The sequence below is a fragment of the Triturus cristatus genome, chromosome 1_1, assembly GCF_964204655.1.
Source record: "Triturus cristatus chromosome 1_1, aTriCri1.1, whole genome shotgun sequence".
Taxonomy (NCBI): domain Eukaryota; kingdom Metazoa; phylum Chordata; class Amphibia; order Caudata; family Salamandridae; genus Triturus; species Triturus cristatus.
In genome coordinates this window covers 803,798,174-803,813,118 of record NC_140579.1, presented here as the reverse complement: position 1 = coordinate 803,813,118, position 14,945 = coordinate 803,798,174, and the positions used below count along the sequence as shown (strand labels likewise).

The window sequence follows — 14,945 nt, the reverse complement described above, 5'->3', positions numbered from 1 at the left end:
TGTCTTGAAATTGTTTTGCATATGTTGAAACACACATGTATTTCTCTATGGTTATACTGTTTCATAATGTATATGTCTATGATACAAAGTGGCGTCTTATGAGCATAAGGTTATGTACTGCTATCTACTCTGATTCAGGCATGTGAATCTATGAAAGACACCCCAAATACTGGAGAAGAACAATAGTTACTTACCTGTAATCTGTGGTTCTCCAGTATTGGTGTCTTTCATAGATTCACATGCAACCCGCCCACCTCCCCTCTGAGGCTTTTTAGGCTATTATGTATTGCTTCACTCCTGTGCGAAAAAATCTGAGAGCCTGAGCCTCTGAGGAGAACATTCTGGTGGGTGCTGTCGCCTGATTGGCTGCAGTTTGGACTGGATATAATGACTGTGATAGTCATAGCTGTGGAAGTTTTTTCCCTTGTAGCTTAGGCTACTTTACTTCCTGGTTCAGGTTACCAGGGTTTTTTGGTTGTTATATGCATAATTATTGCTTTTCTATGTACCGTGGGACTCCCACTCCGACGACGGGGAATGATTCAGGCATGTGAATCTATGAAAGACACCAATACTGGAGAACCACAGATTACAGGTAAGTAACTATTGTTCTTCTGTCCGGATGGTCGCGTCGCTCCTAGGCATGTGCTCCTCTGCAATACACCTCGTCCCTCTGGCACGGCTCCGGATGCGACCCTTGCAGGAGGAGTTACACCTTCAGTGGCAGCAGGCGATGGGTTCCTTCGACGACATCCTCGGAGTCATTTCAGGCATAAAGAGCGCTCTACGTTGGTGGTCCCACATACCCAACTTAGCACAAGGGCTCACTTTCATACAGAAGATTCCAGACTTTGTCCTCACTACGGATGCTTCCATGGAAGGATGGGGAGGTCATCTCCAAGACTTACAGATACAGGGGAAGTGGTCTCCAGAGTACAAGAACAAACACATCAACAGTCTGGAATTGCGAGCAATTTTCCTGTCTCTGCAAGCTTTCCTTCCAAGGATTGCACGTTCTTCGGTTCTGGTTCGGACCGACAATACCACCAGCATGTTTTACGTGAACAAGCAAGGAGGGACAAGATCAGCAACTCTGTCCACAGAGGCTCAGGAGTTGTGGGAATGGGTCACACTCCACAACATAACCCTCAGAGCAGAACAGGTCTCTGCAATACATTAGCGGACACGCTCAGCAGATCCCAATCAGATTGCCACGAATGGGAGCTAGAGCAAGCTCAAGTGCTCAGAGTATTCAGAGCTTGGGGAACACCGCCACTGGATTTGTTCGCCACAAAGGAGAACAAGAAATGCCGCTTTTATGCCAGCAGATACCCTCAACAGGGGTCAAGGGGGAATGCCCTGTCCATGCGATGGTCAGGGATTTGTGCTTACGCTTTTCCCCCGATACCACTAATACCGAGAGTCGTACGCAAAATGAAGTTGGAGGGCTGTCGTCTCATCTTGATTGCACCCAGATGGCCACGCCAATACTGGTTTCAGGAGCTCCTATTACTATCACAGGACCAGCCGATCCGTCTTCTCCCGACGCCCATGATGCTGTCAAGGAACAGAAGTCAGGTTCTCCACCCAGACCCTCAGTCCCTACATTTACACGCATGGCTCCTGACTTCTTAGAGTTTAAGGACCTGGATATCCCTCAAGACTGTAGGGATATATTAACAAAATCACTAGCCCACAGCACGATAAAAACTTACCGTCTGAAATGGAAACGGTTTTGCTGTTGGTGTGAAGCAAACCAGGTGCACCCGGTGGACGCTCCTGTAGAACAGATCCTCCCTTATTTGTTACACCTGGCAAGATCTGGACTTTCTTTCCCTTCAGTCAAAGTCCACTTAGCCGCACTTTCCAGATTCAGAAAGGGTGCTCATGGCCCTTCCCTTTGTTCATCCTCTTTAATTAAGCAGTTTATGAAAGGACTTTTCCGGGAGTTTCCTCCGGTCAGACTTCCGCCACCGGAATGGGAACTCAACACAGTCTTAATGCAATTAATGAAGCATCCATTCGAACCTATCCACAAGGCTGACCTCAAATTCCTTACCTGGAAGGTTGTTTTACTTCTGGCTTTAACATCAGCTCGACGAGTGAGTGAAATTCAGGCATTTACTATAAAGGAACCTTTTCTACACTTCACTCAAGACTTCGTGCACCTCCGAACTAATCCAACATTTATCCCTAAGATGCCGTCACAGTTTCATCTTAATGAACCAGTGACGTTAAAAACTTTCTTTCCTAATCCATCTACTCCAGTGGAACGAGCCTTACATTCTCTCGATATCAAGAGATGTCTTAAATTCTATCTTTAAAAAACAAGGAACCTTAGAAAGTCCGACCAATTGTTTATGGCTTATGGCCAAACTACCCTGGGAAGGGCGGTGACAAAATCCACCATTGCCAGATGGATAGCATCTACAATCCTTTTCTGCCATGACAAAGCTCACAGGCCATTGTTACGGAAACCCAAGGCCCATTCCACGAGAACAGTAGCAGCGTCTACAGCATTGTTTGCTGGTGTGACTCTAGAAAATATCTGCCGTGCTGCGACATGGAAAAATGTCCACACTTTTACGAGACATTACTGCCTCCAATCTACGCATCGAGACGATGCAGCAGTTGGACAAGCTGTCCTGCGACATCTGTTTCTTTGAGATATTTTCAGGTACCTTTTTTCATACTTTTAACATGTAAAATGTTGATATCTTTTGGTATGACAATGCAATGTTTTACAATAATGATTTGCTTTCATTTTAATGTCATTGCTTTACATGCTGTTTTCTCTTTATAGATTGCATGTTTCGAATTTTAAGGTTCTTTTTCTTATACCTCTTGTTAACAAGCTGTGGGTGCAACTAGGGAGTATCAGCACTAGTCTCCCACCATCCGCAAACGACTGTATACTTGGTATGCTGCTCGCTATTCTGATTCAGGCATGTGAATCTATGAAAGATACCCCAATACTGGATAAGAAAACAAGTTACTTACCTGTAACTACAGTTATCCAGTATTGGTATCTTTCATAGATTCACATGCACCCACCCGCCTCCCCGTAGAGTCAGTTCTATATATTTTGGGACATTTACTTCCCACTTGTGCTACGAAAATCTGAGGAGAACTGGCTCTGCTGAGAGGGTTCTAGAAGGGTGCTGGTGTCTGATTGGTTGTTACCAAATTCTTGGTTTCTTTTGCATAATGAGGTAGATAGGCTACTAAGATATAGGCTTTAGGCCTTTTCTTTGGGCCTACTACTACTACTAACATTTTGTCACTACTTTTTTATTTACCCGGGACTCCCGCCTCGGCGACGGGGAATGATTCAGGCATGTGAATCTATGAAAGATACCAATACTGGATAACTGTAGTTACAGGTAAGTAACTTGTTTTCTTCTTCCTCAAGAAGGAGAAATACAAAATGCTCACACTCGCTCAAGTTCTGTCTTCCCTGGACCCGGTAGACTGGATGGTAGCTTTGCACTTGCAGGACGCATATTACCATAGTCCCTTCCTGCCTGCCCACAGGCATTACCTGCAGTTCACAGTTGCCACAAGCACTTTCAGTTTGTTGTGCTCCCTGTAGGCCTTACCAGCGCCCCTCCGGTGTTCATCAAGGTGATTGCGGTGGTTGCCGCATATCTTCAGACATCAGGGGTGCCAGTCTTCCCCATCTCGATTTTTTGTTTTTTTTCTTCTTTTTTTTCTTTTTCCCAAACAAACTGTATTTTATTGTCATACAATAATACAATAATCAGCATGTATTGAACAGATAAGAGTCTCGCCCAGCCATCATGGATCTCATATCTCTAGTCTCATCCCTATCCCCCTGGTCTTCACCTATCTCGATGACTGGCTGTTGAAGGCGAGCCCGCCCTAGGCTGTCATTTCCCACCTCTAGACTACGAGGGACCTCCTGCATTCGCTTGGGTTCACACTCAACATGTCAAAGTCACACCTGGCTCCCTCTCAGACCGTCGCTTTCATCAGAACTGTTTTGGACACGCTGCAGTTTTGGGCCTATCCTCCCAAATGGCAAGTCCAGTATATTCAGGCTATGATACTGGTATTTCAGCTTCTTCTCTGGTTTTCGGTGAGTCTGGCTCAGAGGCTGCTGGGCCTCATGGCCTCCTGCATCCTGCTTGTGTTGTACTTCTGCAGTGGGCACAGCCTCAGGGTAGTCTCTCCGACATAGTCCAGATCTTGGAGGGAACTACAAAAGATCTGCAGTGGTGGTTCAACCATCTGGGAGAGATGGAGATCAAAATCCTCTCGTGTCTGGAGGAATCCAGACATCACGTCAACCTTCTAGAGCTCCAGGCGATCCAGCTGCATTAAAAGCGATTGTACCTTCCATCAGGGCAAGGCTAGTGCAGGTGTTCATGGACAATGTGGTTCTGCAACAAGAGGGTGGGGTCATGGACCCTTTGTCGAGATGCTCTGCGTCTCTGCCGAAGATGCCTAGCGGATCACTAGTGGCGTCTCTTTTAGGAGGTGGCATAAGGTCTCTTTCAACTGTGGGGAGAGCCTTGGTTAGATCTGTTCGCCACTGCCTTGAACGCACAATGCCAGCTGTTCTGCAGTCTGAAGTTATCAAGGCAGTTCTCACTCTGAGACATTTTTCATCTCAAGTGGAGCTCGGACCTCGTGTATTCCTTTCTGCCAATATCACTCCTGCCCAGATTTCTCAGGAAGTGGTATTCCGGGACTCAGGGGGGAGTGCTTTCAATTGTATGGTCAGAAAACTTTGCTTATGCTTATTTTCTGATTTTGCACAAGTTGAAGAAATAAACATGCACCTTAATACTCATTGTGCCAGCGTGGGGCTGCTGATTTGGTAGACAAAACTTTGGGTTCTCTCTGTGGATACACCAGTCCAAATAACCCCGCACAATTATCTACTGTTGGAGTACCAAGGTGGTGTTCTGCATCGAGTTCAGCGTCCTTGCACTTGACTGCGTGGCTGTTCTTTACTAGAATATGGCGTTCTTAACATTCCTCCAAACTGTCAGAAAAATGCACAAGATGCTAGAGCAGCCTATACTGTTAAAATGCACTCAATATGAAAGCATTTCTACATTTTGGCCACTTCACATCACATTGACCCACTCAGAATGCGCCCTCATGAAATACTTACTTTCTTTCTTGCTGAGTGAAGCTAAAATGTATAATTCCAGTGCATCTGGTAACTACCTCTATTTATCTCAGGTCATCGGGCACTCCTTTGCGAAGGACTGTTTTGCATTTAAACCCTTCTGTCAAAATCTGCCTTACTACTACGCAGGGTCCTCTCATTAAAAGCCAATTTGAGCTTATTCACAATGTCTCCCTTCAAATATTCATGGAAGGAGCCATTTCTTTTAGATATAATATTAGAAAGGTAAATAGATGGAATATGAACTTTCTCCATTACTCAACCATACCTTACGTTTGATAAAACCAAATGGTCTCTTTCCACGAATCCATGTTTGATGTCGAAAGCACAATTATCATTCCCCCTTAAAGAAATACATCACTTGCCAACATTTTTGCTCAACCTGCTATTGCTGCAGAGAGGGCATTACATTCTTTAGATAGTAAAGATTGTTTAATGTGATGCATTGAAACAACAGAGTACTTTTGCAAGGCTGATCAGCTTTGTATCTGTTAAGGTAATTCCAACAGGGGTTTCCTTTCTCAAAGTAGTGTTTTACACTTTGGGTTTAAACTTGTCTATCCTTCAACCATGCTAAAGCCATCTCAGACACAGATGAATGGTGCATTCCACCAGAGACATGGCTACCACAGCTGCACTTTTTGACATAATCCTTGTTAACGACATATGCAAAGCAACCACGTGAGCTTCCACTCACACAATATTTGAAGCAAAAATTCAAGTCCGTATCTAAGCAACAGTCAGCAAGATGGTTCTGTGCAACCTGTTACACTAAGGTACAAGTTAATGTATGAAACATCCAGTGCTGGAGTAGGAAAAGTTATTTACCTGTAACAGTTTTCATGCAGTGGTACCTTTCATAGATTTCCATACACCCTGTCCGCTCTTCATTTATGATTCTACTAATTATTACTCTTGATAATTTGTGAACTTCTGACAATTGAAGCACCTGTGTAAATGGAATCCTGAGTCTTACCATCTCATTGGCAAGAAATTGAGTGACAACATGAAGTGAATGGGCTACATGTAATCTGTGGTTGATATTTTAGTATATGTGCGCACCCACTGTTGTAACTATGACAACAGTGGCTTCCCAGTCTGGTGACAATAATTCAAGCATGTGGATCAATGAAAGATGCAAATGTTGGAGAACATTAATTACAGGTAGTTACTTTATTCTTATTGCCTTGCACTGCTGAACAGCGTGACCTACTTCTCAGTCATGGCAGTTTTGTTTGAGGTTTACCAGCGAGCCATCATGAGCAGCTCCCATCATCCCAAGGTTGATCCTCAAGAGAAAATATTCTTTGTTGATGAAGCTTACCATGATATGAATGGAAACGAGGGAAAGCAGCCACCTATGATGGGTCGCTTCTGAACCTCATAGATAAGGTTTCTACAACTAGGAAGTATGAGGTTTACATCTGTGTACTCACTCAGATGCACTCTCCTAAACATTCCTCTCCCTAACACGCAAACACAGCCAGCTTTCCCTCTACCCAAAACTCCTTTCCTTTACAGCCCCTCATACCCTTTGCTCACTTTTTCCGTACCTCCCTTACACTGCCTTCACTTCCCTCACTTTCTCACCAGTCGATTCTCACACATACCTCAACGTTTTAGCTTCATCACCTAATGACACACTCTTGCCTAGGAGGAATGTTTCTTATGCTCCCTATCACCAGTACAAATGTTGGGTTTAACATTTCTAAAATGTACACTGATGCAAACAAAGTGGTCTTTGGTTCGGGATACTAAAAGTTTCTTGGTGCACATTTTACTGACCATTAAAGTTTTGAGTGCAAGCACTACTTCTCAAACAATGTAGAGATTGTCTGCAAGTAGTATAAGCAGCAGAGGCAAGTTTCAGTTAGATTATCCAAAGTCTGTTGCCAAATAGTCTGAAAAACGTTTGTTTACCATAGATTAATCATATGTGGATAGCTGCATGTGTGCCCTCATTAAATGGACTTTGTACTGTGCTATAGACAATTTCTATGTAAACGGGAAGTTTATAAGGCACAGATATTTATCTCCAGTAGTTTCCTGAATATTTTGAGTCATTATGCATTTAATGCATGAGCCATGGCTGAACCACTTAGAAATGGTTTGACTTGTAGCATTATTCTAAACATGATTCTATGCATCTGCTCTTTTTAGAAATGTGTGTAGTGGTTTTACACACTACACAGGGTTGTCCATAGGGCCTTACTGCACATGCCTTATCAGTGTCTAGTGCATACGTATGAATCTGTCGACTTTAAATTGTCTGGCAGATGATGTTTTAACAGGTTATTATGATATAAATAAACACTTTTCGAATTGTATTAAAGGTTTAATAAGTCGCTGATCCCATTAATGTCTACAGAGCCATTTTGCTTCCTACTAAAAGTTTCTTTAAGTTTTATACAAGGAGTGAAAATTTGGCATAGACTATTTAACAAATATCATTATAGTACTACTGAGTCTCTTTAAAATACAGAGAGGTATTTTTGCTTCTACATTACAGGCATAACATTACCATTTTAGTCTGTTGGTCCTGGATAGACTAATTAATATATTTTAGGCTTCATCATCTATAGGTATATTCTCAGGGGACATGTTGTATAATTGTTATTGTCGATTATTTCCAGCCCCACAGAACTTGAGTCTTTGAAGTGTTTGATGAATAGCCTACAAGCCCTCTGAAATATATATTCTCGGTCCCTAACAGATGCCATTACTTTTTCCATTGCATAGGGGGGTCAAACTTTCCCCCACCAGTGGTCCGCCAGGTATATGGTGGTTTCTATACTTGTGCTATATCCATTCTATAAGCCAATAAGAGGTATGGTATCAGTGTAAAAGGCTAACAGACTGAGCACGCTAAATAGGGGTGGTGTCTAATCCTTTTATTAGTCACCCAGGAGAATTTTATTAAAATGTGTGAAACTTACATAGCGGACCAAAAACAACAAGATAAATCAGAACCCCCAGGAGTTTCCACCAGCTCCAGTTCTCCCCAAGACATCTCTTGGCTACTTCAACGACCCTGGGAAAACAGAACAGGTCCTGAATGCCTGCTCATTTTATGCAGTTACCACCACCAGCTAGTTAAGTGTATAAGCGAGCCTTCCCGTGAGACCCATATGTCCCTTATTCCACATCGTGATCCCCTTATTTGTGACTTCACCACAATTTTGTGTTACCCCCAAGATTGCAAAACCCTGGCCTTTGTGGTGCCACTCCGTAATCACGCAAATGCACTCTTATCTGGTGCTACGGCCCGAAACTATGCCGCAGCTGTCTGGACCACAGCACCTTCCTCTCTCCGGTTGCTGGGCAAGAGCAGTTTTGGTCCTTGCCATCCATCGTCCTCTGTTCCATGCCGACCTGGTTGACTCGCATTTGGTTCCGCTCCTATTCCACCGAAGAAGAGGTCTGATCGCTTCAGTCGCATCCTCTCTCATTTTTAGGTCGAGCCTAGACAGCGTATGCACTGTCTAGAAGACATGCTGTATTCCGTATGTGGACTTTAATTCCGCCCCTCATAGCCGATTTATTCTAGTGTGTCGTTCCCATGAGCTTGTTTTTCAATGGCTTATTGTCCTTAACTGTCTCACCTTCTTGTGTCTTGCTCCCCCTCGGAGTATTGGCCTATTACGGTATCCTTTTTCTGATTTCTTTTTTCCATTTGGGTTTGTGCATTCTTTTTATAACTACCACAGTTATGCACGTATATTTGTGCTGTATATGCTCTGCTCTGTTGCCATAATGCTTATTGACATCCCACTATTGTCACATTTGATTTGTGATTGTTTTAAAGGGAATTGGCGGTCGTGTTTTATCAGGAAACAGCACTTTTACTTTTAAACAGATTTCCGCTATGTACATTTGACTATTGTCACTCTTTTGAAGGAAATGCAATTCGCTTTATATGTTACCACAGCCACATCTTTCCAAAAGTTGTATATGTAATACTTTGCACTTTATTTGACCACTTTTGCATCCCTGGTGGATGTTGTAAAGTGGCCTCCGTTCGTTCTGCACATTGGTGCTCGCATTTTATGGTATCATATTGTATCAGGAATCAATGCAATTTACTTTTGTTATTTTTTGTTGATGTCTTTAGGGGAAATTCTCATTTTTGGTTCTCTTAGTTTCAGCTCAGGTATCAGGAGAGGCGGGGTGCGCGGAGGCCATGTAGTAAGTTACATACACTTCAGTACGCTAGCCTTTTTGCACCATGTGATGCTTGTTTGCATATTATTTTCATGACATTACAGGTTGCCTCTGGTGCAAAAAGCGACCTGATACTGTGCGCACTTTGTATTAACCGGTGCCAACAAAACGCAGATCTGAAGAATAAAATACAGAGGATAAAAAGTAGTTGTTACAACACCTCTTCTGTCCAGCTCAATGCTCAGAGGGTTTATAGCTATACACTGCAGCTGCTACACGAGTTCCCTGGAGCCGGGTCTGATTGCCCGAGGACATACCGGAATGGCCTCATGTTGCCCCCTGCAGGATCACTTCCCTCCCGCAGTTTTGCTGGGTGTTCTGTTGCGCATGGCGGAGTGTTGCCAGCCTCATGTTGGCACCAGTGGTACATACTGATGTACATTTTAGCAAATGATTCACCTGGTGAGCACAGCTTATGATCTCTGCCATCCTGGCACACTTTCCTCGTCACACAGGGATGCCTTCTCCGCATCGGCCCGGCAGTGCATGCGTGCGCACCAGTGTTTGCTGCCCAGCACATGAATGGATGTCTGTCCCTTCCAGTGCTTCAAATGGGCTACAACATTTGAGCAAACCGACAAACGCTTCCTGTGATTACAGATCAAACCGGACTCCCTATTGCGTTTATGGTCTACATACCCCATTGTGGTAGGAATGGCAGCCTGCCATAAAACTGCAAGTACTTCTCAATGCAGTGCTATGTTAAACAACAGTAGATGTTGCAGCACCCAGGATAATGTGCTGCATGAGTACATTCTTGTAAGGTCTCAAAGGCGAGACCGATTGCATTGCAAATGCTTGGGTGTCGGCCTTAGCCTCTGGACTTCCCTGTGCAGATAAAGCACTAGAGCTGCACTCTCATTTCTCAAGTGGCAATCCATGGTGGCCATCTTCAAATTTCGGCATGTCTGCCCACAATCCCTTCCACAATCCTAATGTAGTAGTTCGGTAAATGTTTTTTTCCCCGTGTTCCCTAGTAATATTCCGTCCTGTAGCATGATCCCTATAATGGCTCTGATTTTGGGTATGATTTCACTCCAGTACAATCAAATCCGGGTACATGACCACAATACATGCAACAACATCCCCCTCTCACCACATCCCCTCTAACAAAGATCTGAACCTCCAAACACAAGTTTTAGTCTTGCAGGGGTGTGATACCATGTTGTAAGGATTTTGTACGCACTTTCTTTTCTTGAGTGTGCAGGAAACTATGTTACTCCAGTATTGGAACTTTCATAGATTCCCATAGCTTGTATCATTCCCCGTCGTCGGAATGGGAGTCTCGGTACCCAAAATAATATAGCAGTAGGTACAAAAGAGAAACAAAGAAGGCCTAGGTCTCATTCCCTTTTGTAGCATATCTACCTCTTTTTGTAAAAGAGACCAAAATAAAGCAACAACCAATCAGATTAGCCTCACCCCACAGAACCTTCCTGAGAGAACCTCAGAGCCTCAGATTTTCTACCGCACGTTGTGCTTAGGGAGTCTCCTTTGAGCTCTGCTCACGTCAACTCTGTTGACTGCTTCTTTCCAAAATATTTACTTCAAAATTGTTGGTGTTTCATTCAGGAATGTCTGACAAGGAGAAGAAAGCTCTTTTCAAGCCTTGTTCCACCTGTGGCAAAAAGGGGCTGTACGTGGAGGACAGGCATAAGGACTGCATTTATTGCCTGTACCCGGATCATAAGGCTGCAGAATGCAAGATCTGCCGCACCTGCTCTACGAAGACCCTCCGGGACCTAGAGGGTCGCCTTCTCACGTGGCTCCAGAAGGCGAAGTCAAGAAAGGGTGCTCTGTCCAGTGACAGTGAGGACTCATCATCTGGCACCTCCTCTCGCAGGTCAGTGAAAAGGGGTAGGGCTTCCCCTTCACCATCCTCTGAACGTCCTGTTAAGGCCTCAAAAAAGACCCCCCGTGAGTCTGAGAGCCGGAGTCAGAGTGAATCTCCTCACCACGGTGCAAAGGAGAGGGAAGGACTATCTGCAGCCCCAGCAGTGGTAGAATCCACTAAGGCGTTTAAGAAGCCCTCTTCTCTATCTTCTGAGAAGTCAAAAAAAGACTCTACATCGTCGATGACGTCGCTGAAGACTCCTTTTACGAAGGCTTCCAAACCTCCAGTGAAGAAAGTTTCACCGTCGACGGGCTCGTCGACGGTGCCTTCTGTTCAGACATCGCCGTCAGCGTCGATGGGAGCGTCGACGATGATACTGGCGACGACGAGAGTGGCGACGATGGTGTCGTCCACGAGAGCTATGGCGACGACAACGGCAGGAGTGTCGACGGTCTCGTCAACGGCAGTGTCGACGACGCTCATCTCTTCGTCGACGATTCAGCCGTAGACTGTGCAGCTTCCATCAACGATGGTTTCTCTTTCAACGCCGACGGTACCGTCGATGACCTCGTCAACGGAGAGGATTACAATATCCTTAAAACGAATAACGCCTGATATGACGTCACCAAGGAGGGTGGCCCCCTTGCCTCACGCACTATTGCTCGAAGAAGAAGAGGACTCTGATGGGGAGGATCAGGATTCGTGTGTCTATGCCCATAGTCCCTCACAATTATTGGTCATATGTCAGGACACTGATTCAGAGGGCGACTACACTCTTGGGTACTCCTATAAACCATCCTATGATCGTCAGGACAGAGCAGGCCAGGGTATGGTTGCAGTTCCTTCTTCGCTCCTGGCAGATCTCCAGGGCATGTTACACGATTATCGGAAGAAGTTTTCACAAGCTCCTCCTCCTCCTTTTTCTTCAACTTTTTCTGCTGTGCACACTGTGCCTACTCCATCGGCTCCTGCAGTTTTTTCACCGGGACAACCGCCTCAGATAGTTTCACAACCGCAACTTTCGAGTCCAGGTTTACCTCCTGTGGTCCCGGATCTTCATGATGATTTCTCAGACGAGGATCAGGATACTGGCAACACGTCTAACCAGTGTGCTGAGTGGGAGGACTATGTAATCCCGGATCCTGCTTCACCTACTCCTGATCCGGTGGATTCTCCCCCGGCAGATATTGGGGGTTTTCACAAGCTGATGGAAAGAGCCTCCAGTAGAGTCCAGCTTCCTATGCCGTCAGTTAAAACGGAATGCTTCCTGTATGATTTCAAGGATCCCTACAGGAAAGTGGTTAGTTCCATTCCCATTGTTGGCCATGTATGGGACGAGGGTTTGAAGGCGATGAAGAACCCGGCTACGGTTATTCCGGTTTTGCCGCGCCTCGAAAAGAAGTACAAGGAGCCTGAGGATAGTCCAGCGTCCTTGATTGGTCAGCCGAAGCCGGATTCGGTAATTTCCCAGGCGGCGCAAGGAAAGTCCCGTAATCCTTCTGCACTACTAACCATCCCTCCTGATAAAGAAGGCAGGCGCCTTGATAATGCGGGGAAACGTTTTTCCTCTATGGTGAGTCTTTTAGTACGGGCTGCTAATGCATTGGCGATACTCGGCAGGTACGATCGCCAAATGTGGTGCAACCTTTCGCCTTATTTGGACCAGCTCCCACCGGAGGCCACGACGGACGCTAAGAAGATTCTACAGGAGAGGGAGGCTATGTCGGCGGAGGTGATCGATTGCGCCATGGATATCGCCACCACTGCTTTCCGTGCACTGGCAGGTGCAGCTGTTCTTCGTCGGCAGGGCTGGCTCCGGGAGACTTGGTTCCGACCGGAGGTTCAGAACAAGATCCTGGACCTCCCGTTTGATGGTGAGGCATTGTTTCGGAAACATGTCGACGATGCCCTCCTGGACATTAAAAAAGATACGGAGACGGCGAGGTCTCTAGGCAATCTTCAATATCGTACGGTACCTTTCCGTGGGGCCAGAGGGAAGAGTACCACATCCTACAGAGGCTCGTACCAACAGCAACGGTACTCTTCTTAAGGTTCAACATCTCAGTCGTATCGCCCATAGTACCAACAACGGCAAGGCCAGACCTTGTCTTTCTCTCGCTCAAACACTAGAGGTAAACAGAATCGCCAGGGGCGTGACACCTCCAAGAGACAATAGCGGCGTTCTGGCTCTGCCTACTGTACCCACCTCCCGGTTGACACCTGTGGGAGGCAGGGTGTCTCAATACCTCCACAACTGGGCCCGGATAACATCAGACCGTTGGGTGCTCAACATCATTCGAGATGGTCATACACTGGAGTTTCTTCAAATACCACCTTCCAAGCCCCCTGTCGCTATGCCTTCAAAACATCTGCGTCTCTTAAGGCTAGAAGTTCATCAGATGCTCCTCAAGGGAGCGGTGGAGCCGGTCCCCCTGTCTCAGAGGGGGGACTGTTTCTACTCCAGGTTTTTCCTGGTCAAGAAGACGCCGGAGAAATGGCGCCCCATTTTAGATCTCGGGGAGCTCAACACCTATCTCATCAGTCAATCCTTTCGGATGGTCTCTCTCTCCAGGAAATCTTGCGTCTCCTCAACCCGGGAGATCTCATGGCCACTCTCGATCTCGAGGATGCGTATTTTCACATCCCCATTCATCCAGCCCACAGGAGGTTTCTACGATTCACAGTAGCCAAGAGCCACTTCCAATTCAAGGTTTTACCCTTTGGACTTCGCTCTGCCCCGAGGATCTTTACCAAGGTGCTGGCGCCGGTAGCAGCTTTCCTCAGGAAACAGCATTTTCAAATATTCCCCTATCTAGAAGATTGGTTGTTGAAGGGTCCGTCCCGGCGAATAGCGGAGGAGACAGTCGGGGCATGTACGACTCTGTTCAGCAATCTGGGTCTGACTCTCAACAGGGAGAAGTCGTCCCTCTGTCTGTCCAAGAGAGCACGGTTCCTAGGGGCTCTCTTGGACACGTCTCTCAACAAGGCTTCTCCAACCTTCGAAAGGCAAGAAAAGCTGAGGTCCTTGGCTCATTTGTTGAGAAAAAGAAAGTGTCTTTCAGTACGCCGTTACAAATCCCTTCTAGGCGTGATTTCTTCATGCATCCCTCTGATACCCCACTGCAGATTGCGGATGCGATCTCTTCAAGAGCAACTAGACATGCAGTGGCAACAAATTCACGGCTCTTTCGACTACAAGGTGGTGATTACTGCAGCAATGAGGGAAGCCGCCTTGTGGTGGACACAGGAGGAGAATTTATCCCAAGATCTATCCTTCGTAAGCAATCCGGCCCCTCAAGTTGTCACAACAGATGCCTTGCTGGACGGCTGGGGCGCGGTGCTTCAGGACTTGCAGGTCAGCGGGCATTGGTTACCCAGGCACCGCCTTCTTCATATCAACCTCCTGGAACTCAGAGCGATTCGTCTGGCTCTTCAAGTATTCCGCGGTTGCAGGGTTTGGCGGTTCTCGTCCGTACGGACAACACCACGGCCATGCATTACATCAACAAAGAGGTGGGTACCAGATCTCTTATGTTGTCGCAGGAGGCCCAGAGGATTTGGGAATGAGCGATCCTTCACGGAATATCGCTCACTGGGGAACACCTATCAGGAATGTTCAACGAAAAGGCGGACAGGCTCAGCAGGCTTTCATCAGTCAGCCATGAGTGGTAACTAAACCAGATGGTCTTGGAGGACATTATTCACCAGTGAGGCAAACCTTCAATAGAT

General features: G+C 46.0%; 1 protein-coding gene across 4 annotated transcripts in view; it reads left to right on the top strand.

Moving 5' to 3' along the window:
* Nucleotides 1–14,945, top strand: part of MAPT (microtubule associated protein tau) — a 1,071,056-nt gene that overhangs the window by 952,220 nt on the left and 103,891 nt on the right. The window lies entirely within an intron of this gene.